The 9073-nt window shown below is 33.6% G+C and overlaps 1 long non-coding RNA gene across 1 annotated transcript; it reads right to left on the bottom strand.

Annotated features, from left to right (window-relative positions):
- Nucleotides 1–5281: 5281 nt before the first annotated feature.
- LOC111408169 lies at nt 5282–8141 on the bottom strand. Its single transcript, XR_002705287.1, has 4 exons — nt 8071–8141; nt 7598–7799; nt 6733–6926; nt 5282–6443 (listed from the first exon to the last, which is right to left on the bottom strand). It is a non-coding gene; the product is annotated as an uncharacterized LOC111408169 (long non-coding RNA).
- Between the last annotated feature and the right edge of the window lie 932 nt (nt 8142–9073).

Below are 9073 nucleotides of genomic sequence, written 5' to 3'. Positions count from 1 at the left end.
TGATCCCATTTAGCCATAATACTTCGTCACAAACACTACCCACTCCCATCACATCACCATCACAACCACCGCCAACATGACCACGACCACATGAAAATTACCACCGCTACCCGCTAGCCAATGCACAAAGCCAAGCCGGCCACCAACCGCCACGTATTCCCCTTCAACATACCAACAATACTACACCACAAACATCACATTGCCACTGAAGAAAATACCACAAGCCACTATAGAACAACACAATATTGCTACAGCTATTGTAAACATCGCGGCTGCTGAACGGAGAGTCGCCGCTCACACCACGAACAAACACCAACCAAAAAAATGCCGACCACTATAGCCACCGCCTGTGCCACACCATATCGCTACCTAGATCCACACCATACCATCACGAGGTTGCCGTTCACAATAGCATCGACCAACAAAAGCTTAGCAGAGAAGAAGCATGCTCACAATTCCATCATCGTCGTCGTAGTGAGCAAAGAAGAACCGGTGCTCACACCGCCAGGGAAATGCCATGAATCGTCGGTGAAATTTTCAATCGTCACAAGACGTAGTTGCTGCACTTCTGCCTAAGTGAGCCAATGAACGATCGTTGATGTGAGTTCGGTGGTAACTTCCGGTAGTGGGCTTGGTCTCCAGCACTGGGCAGCGGCACCGGAGACGAGGGTTATCTAGAAAGAGTGAGGAGAGGAGGAAATCAGAAGGTGTTGTGAAATTGAACTTTAGGGATAAACTGGGGATGAAATATTTAGTATTAATATTATTAAATTAATATATGAATTCTAAATAAAAAACCTTCCCACCAAATTTTTGCATTGTGATCTTTAAATGCCTGGACTCTTGTAATTTTCACTTATTAATATTTATGATTTCATTCCCAAATTTTATTTTCTTTTTATTTGCTTTTTATTTATGTTTGAATTTTTAATATTTATTTCATGTCCATGAATAATTTTTCCAACTAGTAAACAATTTGAAATATTGAGAAAGTAGAGATAGTTCAATAATTTATTATTATATTTTTTAAGTTTCACTCGATAACTAGAAAAGTTATTTGACAATGTGAATTTCTAATCACACCATACTAGTTGTGCTGTAGATCAATGTGGTTTATTTTTCCATGTGAGACCCTAAAAAAACTTTAATCCGGAAAAAACCTCATCAATGTCAAAACAATAAGTTTGTTAATGTATCAAAAAAGTTGACTCAACGTGTGTTTTAAGCATTTGAAAATAGAACATGGATCGTGTCTTACTGTCACGTTGTGCTCTACTATTCTTAAACAATGAGGTGACTCAAGCGAGTTAAAAACCTAGAGAATCGGCCCAGTAAACACAGACGTTTCAAATGAGTCAATTTGTCCTAGTCCTACACCTTGGTATGCTTAAAAAGGAAAAATGCAACTCCGCCTATTTTGTATCTATAGATGTGTCTTAAAAAGGAAAAATGCAACTCCGCCTATTTTGTATCTATAGATGTGTGTAGCTTCTAAGTATGTCTTATTGGGAAAATTGTATGCGCAGAGAAAAAAGGTAGAATTGAAAAATATAGCCTAGATTCTTGTAGATATCTGAGTTATAGTAACACACGACTGGGACGCGAATATATTTAGTGACTAAGAGACTGTAGAGTGTATACACCAGCTTTTGTATTGGTTTTGAGATTTGTAATTATATTAAATTGAACTTTCTCTCACAATAAATCTACAATATACAGTATTGCTTACCACATTTGTCGAGACTAAAATTCCCAACAATTTCATTCATTTTTAGGGCATCTTCAATGGAGATCCCAAAACATTAAAATGTTTCATTTTGCACCCAAAAAAATGGTGCAAACCTCCTTCAACCAGGCGCCATTTTTTGCACCATTTTGGTGCACATGTGCAACACTATTCCTCTGCGCCAAAATGGTGCAAAGGAAATTTGTATAATTTTTCCCTTCATTTTGGTATAGAACAAGATTTTCTTTCCCTTGTGTTTCTTTTTTGTTATACAATTTATTTTAATTCTTAATTTAATTGTGTAATTGTTATTATCATTATTATATGCATTTGTAATAAATTTTAATCATGTAATCAATAAAATTTTTTTATAATAATTTATGTAGTAGCAAAAAAAATAATTAAATAATTTTTGAGATAGATGAATTGTTAAGAATTACAAATGAAAAAAAAATGATGAAATAATGTTCATTTAGTACAACTTTTGGTTTTTAAAATTGGAGACAGCTTTCAATTTGGTACAAAATTTGCACAAAAAGGGTGCAAAATTGACCTCAAATGTTGGAATTTGGTTTAAAAGAGATGAAAATTAATTAAGTATAAAACCATGAAAAATGTGAAAAATAACTTTGGTGTCAATTCGGCCAAATATTCGAACTTGATCCGATAATCAAAATATGCAAATAAATAGACTAGCTTGTTCGATTCATTTAGTAGATGATCGTGATATATTTAAAATCTCAAAATCAATTTCCAAAAGAATAAGAAATTGTGATCCAAAGTCGGAAGAATTTTTTTTCGATTTTTAGCACTTATGACTTTTGAGTGATAGCTCAACATCAAGCGAGCACCGAGGTTTCTATAAATTGGACCCTTTGGACGTTATCTAGGCATCTCAATTCATATTTTTGAGTCTTACATAAATAACTCTTCAAACTTTTCATTCAAAATCATTCTTTGAATATAGAATAATCTGTTCAAGTTCAGTATTGCTTTGTTGTTGGAAGTGCTTCTACTGCAAAGAGTAATCCGTTGTATCTCGAGAGACAATTGCCGTTACTTTGTTAGCACCATTACAAGACAAATTCGTTTAAATGAAAGAGTGTTATCAGTTGTCTGGATAATTTCATCCAAATTTCTTCTTTTTCTAATTTTTGGTTCTATCATTTTCCTTTGTAGTTTAACATCATTTTTGTGTTGTTGAACTCGTGCTAAAATATTGTCCACGTATAAAATATCCTTTATACCATATCCCCCAACAGGTGTAACTATTGCCTATTGGAGATGGCTCGAAGTGAAACGTTGGATGATGACGTGGGTCAAAGTGAAACATTGGATGATGACGTCCGGAACAGTTCAATGGCTCTTATATATCTACAACTGCAAGAGCTACGGTTCGTCAAGATCCCACAAGCGTACAAGTTCATTATACAAGTAATAATCGTGATGAGAGAGTTATCGTCCCACAGGGAATAATGATTAATTTTAGTATGTTTAATATATTTAAATTCGTGTTTGCAATCAAAAGACGATCGAATGAATAGCTAAATAATTTTTATAATTAAAACTTACGAAATCAATGAAAAATGATTTTAAAAAAATTCAAGTGTGTGAACGTATTGGATTTTCGACGCCATTGATTAATTCTTAATTCTAATTCTCAACCAGTAATAATTATCTTAATTCATGCAATTGCGACGATTGATAATTTCACTTTTATTTATTATTTTTTCCCAAGATAGAATAAACATATGATTACCACGAGACGATCCTATTCTTAGTTCGAATTCATATGGCAAACATGCATTGACATTTATGATTATCACATATTATCGCACATGCTACAAATATTATGTCTAATATTTATTGTCCGTATGTACCAATAATAGTGTTCTACCTATTGTGAGTTTTTCAACACTACGAATAAGCAACTTATTGTCCTAATGGTACGCAAACATCAAAATAATGTAATTATGGATATTAATGGAATCACACCTCAAAAATTTAGATAAAAACATAGGTCTCGAATTAAAACTAAGAATTAAACAATTTTGTCATCCATTCAATACATGAAAAGACTTAGCCTAGCATAATTTTGGGATTAAACATATAAAAGAGGAAAGAGATCACCGAGAGTCGACGGAATGTGATTAACTTGTAAAGGCTGAGCAAGTATGTATTTTTTTCCAATTTATGTGCCTTTTGCCGTGTGTAATTTCACCCTTGCAGTCACCAACTTTGTGTCTAGATTAAATAATTTAGCCACCCAATGCGTATATCTATTCAATTCCAGCAGCTCAACTTTTTTTCTATCTTCTCCAATAAATACCAGGTAGCCTCAATTCCTTTTCAATTTCTCCACTTTCTTTTCCACTCAAACTGCCGTTATTGTTTGTGTATATATAATTTAAGGCAGCAACCAGGTTGTATTTTTTTTTCCAACTCCCCTCCAATCGGCTGCCCAATTATATGTGTGAATCTCTCAACAATTTCCCAAGCGGCTGCCTTTTATACTCCAACCGTAGTCGACGTCTTCCCCTCCAATTTTCTCCCCAGTTGGCTGCCAAAAAAATCCTCCAAGCATATATATATACATATATATATTATAGACCAGCAGCCCCTTTTCTTTTACTCCAATTTGAAGTCCTCAAAAAATAATCCCTTCAATCTGCCGTTTATATATATACTAGTTTCTGGCCATGTAATGCATGGCTTGAATTTTCTAGAAGGTGATATTAGTGTGTTGACTTACTTAAGTATTGAGTATTCATGAGAGAGAACTACATTGAATGAATTTTTGGGAAGCGAAGAAAGTATTTAATTGGTGCATAAGGAAGCCTGACAAAAAACCAGTAAAGATAAAGAGCTAATTATACGAAAAAAAGTAGAAAATATGTTAACATTGGATATGAAATATTGAAAGCAGTTCAAGACAATAATTTTTGTTATGAGTTTTGAAACAGTCGTTTCATCGAGATTAACTTCACAAGCAACAACTTTTGTAGTGTTATCCTTCAATGAAAAAAAAAAAAAAAGCAAGAGTAAGGGAAAGATCTAAACTTTTAATTGCTTCAAATTTACCAAATGTGCAATAGAAGCCATACCATACCCTATTGGTCAGGATTTAGCACAATAATGCATTTGAATCAGTCAGCAATAAGGCATTAATTGTACGAGCAGCTATCTGACGACACAAGCATCATTAATGCTTGTTGTTTCAGGAACTGTCAAAGCTTTTGACAATAACTATCATACAAAGAAAAATGGAGATTTTGTTTTCTAAAGAAATATAGATATAAATAAGTATTTTACACAGTATCTTGTTGTTCTTTGTTCAAGCCTAAAAAACAACCATATTTGACAATGTAAAATGCCCAAGACAAAAAAGCTTGGCTGAACATTCAAATAGCACAATCATGTATAATAACTTGAGAACTACTGGCGTAACGGAAGCATAGGATGAATTGGGAATAACAAGAATTAACAATTTAATTAATGGAGACAGTGGGCCACTGAAAAGCAAATACATGGCTTAAAATGATGAAAGAGGGGACACAGGAAAATCCTTTTTAACACTACTATCAAAAGCTCTTTATTGCACCTTACATGAAAAATATTTAAACAGTTAAAGTTTGTCTGATATTAGGTAGTATGACATCTGGATAAAACTGAGCAAGTGTATCTAATATCTTTACAACATCAGACCCCTTGAAAAAATACGAACTTGTAAATAGTCCTTGCTGATTTTAGGATGTGGGCCTACATGAGGGGCTGAGCCTCCAATCAAAGGTGAGTAGGTGTTGGGGATTTTTTTTTATCGATGGTGATGGATGAGTTCAAAGGCTTTGGTGACGATTGAAGGCTAAATATGTGATGCGGATCTTTATGTGATAGTGTGTACATGTGTGTGGTGGTGTGCACAGATATGTCTCTGGTGCGTTGTTGTGTTAGTGATGATGGTGTTGGTGGTGGTGTGATTGCAGTAATGGTGAAGACCATAAAAAAAGGAACAGAAAAGGCAATATAGAAAGTTCAAACAAAATTGAAAAAGATTCACTTGCTATTAAAACTACGTCTTCTAAACAAACTAAAATCAGAAAATCCGTAGGTTTGCAAGATAGGCCCCTTACCAAGCCTCTTGATTTCTCTATCCATTTGACCAAGCATTAGGCCAAACATCTTCCAATCACATAGTAGAGACGAGAAGGGATGCCCAAAAGTTGCTAGAACATTCTTTTCAACAAAGAAATGGCTATACCACGGCAAACAATACCCAAATAAGGGCACGAAAATTAGGCACCGCCAGTTGAAGAACATTGAGTATACCAAGCACAGAATACTACACAAAGTGCCAACAAAATGCCAACATCTTGTGGCTGGTTTTAAGTGCTGGTTCATATAGAACTGCCAAAATTTTTCATGCTTCTGAAATTTATAGCGCTAAAGCAATATGGGCTATTCCCGAATTAGAATTTCGATGAAAATCGAAGATTTGAAGAAATCTCAAGATAAGCCCAATAGAAAATCCTAATTCTTGGTTACAACACTAAATTCTTTGATCTCTAAAAGACCCAGAGTTGCTAGATATGCTTGCTCAAATTTTTGGGAAAAACAATTGCTTGTTAGCCAGGCCTTCAAAATAGTGACTTGTCGTTTATTTTCATTGCGAGTGATAACCTTAGGCACATTCGCCCTCTGTTCATCATCACTCAATGCCCTAAAATTAAATTCAAATAAAATAGTTAACATAGTACATTTAAACAAAATCGAAGAGATGAGTTCACAAATGGAGTTCTCATTTTGTAACATTATTGATTTACTGGCAAATTTAGGCCCAACCAAAGTGGGAAATATGTTTGCATAATTTTTTGATAGATTTCAACTTTCCTGCCTTAATATAAATTTCCGTGCTTGTGAATTAAAACCTAAAAACAAAAATCTATAATGAATTTACTTTAAAAACATTGAAAGAGTGAATAAATTAAATCTTGAAAAAATTCACATACATCTTAGCAGAACCTGCATGTTGACCTCTTTATCTTTGTCCTGAAAATTCGAGTTCTACTCAGACCCTCTTGAATTAGACATACGCCTCTCAGGCCGCAGCGTAAAAAAGGGTGATGAAGATGGCAAAACCCTTGTTCCCACTTTACGAAAATGGTTTGGCATCAGTGACATCCTCCTGTTTTCTTCTCAAGTCCTTCAAAACCAAAAAACAATTCAGAAGCTCAAAAATTTTAATTAGAAAATGAGAAATTGAAAAGAGTGCTCCGTGGGTGAGAGTTGTCTCTCGGAGACCTCTTATGAAAAAAAAAAAAAAAACAGATTATGTTATAAAAAAAATGTCATGATTTTAGGACAGAATAATCATCTATCTTAATAAATGAATTCCAACTCAATAATCCCATTTTCCGGCGATGCATGCCAATTGGATCCCATCAATTAAACCACCATCTTCATTTTTCATGTCTTTCCGATAAAATCTAATCTAAGATGTCCATTATTTTTGAAGAAATTCATAGATTCATCATTACATTTTTCAAATAGAAAATTGGTATTATGAAGTATTGGAATCACTATAATGTATTCCAGAATCTTTGGTCACACATTATAAATTTAAAAATAAGAGCATTATTGTGCTAAATAGTTAATCAATACCATAAGATCAAAGACGATATTATCCTTTCAAATTGTTGTTATAAATCCAAAATTCTGACCGCCCGATTAAAAGTTTCAACAAAAGGAACGATCATATAAAACCGAAAATAAAAGAAAGAAAGAAATAGAACTATGTCTATGAAAACATCGAATTAAAAATAACCGCACTATTTTCAAAACTACACAAAGTTGAGGATACCCAATTATAAATACCTTAGAGAGAGTACGATTGCTGAGGATGGGAACAAGGCTAGATTCAGTGGAATCCAGTTTGAAATCAGTTGCGGGAACTTCGAGCAGCGCAAATAGCGCAGAGATCCGACGACCCCACTGCCGTCAACCACCACTCCGCCAACCATAAAGCCGCCAACGACCACCGGAACCACACACCCCGTTTCTCAGAGCACAACGAAAACTATTAACACCAGAATGTGAGTTGACATTTTCAATAGAGAAGAAAATTTAAATAATTAAAATAAAACTATGATAAATGACGATACTCTGTGATAATAAAACAAAGTAGCATAGTTAATGTTAGTATACATTATAGTATACGGGACTTGGGTCACATCAACTCATCTACAAAATGAAAATGGATATTCATGCAAGCACACATTATACATCATGCCTTAATTTTATTTATTTTTTGTTGAGTAAAGCATTGATAAAGTGGAATTGTAACATACCAAGTGAACAGATTACTTCATTTGCACAATCTTTATTGTATTTGTTCTGTTTCATTGGATGATGAATTGCACAACCTGTCACATAATCAGACAAAATCCTTAGTTTTCCGCTTTCATTGGCTATCTTAAAACGCAAGCTTGGTGTAGATTTTGTACAACATTCTTTTCATCATATCCCTTGTTGAAATTCTGGTCAAGATTTGGTGCACAATATCTCCCATGGTTTTCTTTAGTCATATATTAAAGAATAGTGTAGAGAGACAATTAAGCACCAAGCATTGACAAGACAAGGAAATTCGAAATTTAAAAGAAATTTTTTTTTATAATCTTACACAGGTATTTAGCCATGTGACATCAACCACTTCAATTTAAAATACACAAGTAATAGATACAAATGATACATTCATATGAGCTGTTAAAAACTAAGATAAATGAAAAGATAAATTCATATGTGCAGTTAAAAACTAAGATAAATAGAAAGGATATTCATTTTCACAAAAATCAAAGCTGATTACACCTTTTTTTTGCTCAATCAAAGGATGTTTGCAAGGCATTGGCTTTAACATTGACAAATTGGAATTTTATTTGCATTTAAGAAATCACAACAAGAAAGAACTGTGAAATGTTTCTTTTAGAAAGAACGAATGAAAAATTGTATTTCGTATCATAGATTTTACCTTCAAACAAAAGCCAATAGTGCAACTTTCTCAAACCACGCAAAACAAATACTTGATCGACCAGGGACATGTCGCCTTCTGTACAAAATACAATAGAGGTAGAGGCAATAAGTTCTTTATAGCAAGAAATAAAAACTGAACTAAAATTGACTTAAAAATATTTACTCGAAAGAAACAAAATTACAAGCGATAGTTCAAAGAGCCAAAATATAAATTGAAAGCCAAAATAGAGAAATTGAACAAAAGATTAGAAAAAGTTAGTAATTTTTACTTATTTACAAATTTCATTGAAATAATTTGAAACACACAATAGAGCATGGGTATGA

This window comes from Olea europaea, chromosome 13 (genome assembly GCF_002742605.1).
Source record: "Olea europaea var. sylvestris chromosome 13, O_europaea_v1, whole genome shotgun sequence".
NCBI lineage: Eukaryota > Viridiplantae > Streptophyta > Magnoliopsida > Lamiales > Oleaceae > Olea > Olea europaea.
The sequence above is the reverse complement of the archived record's forward strand: the minus strand, read 5'-3'. Positions and strand labels throughout refer to the sequence as shown.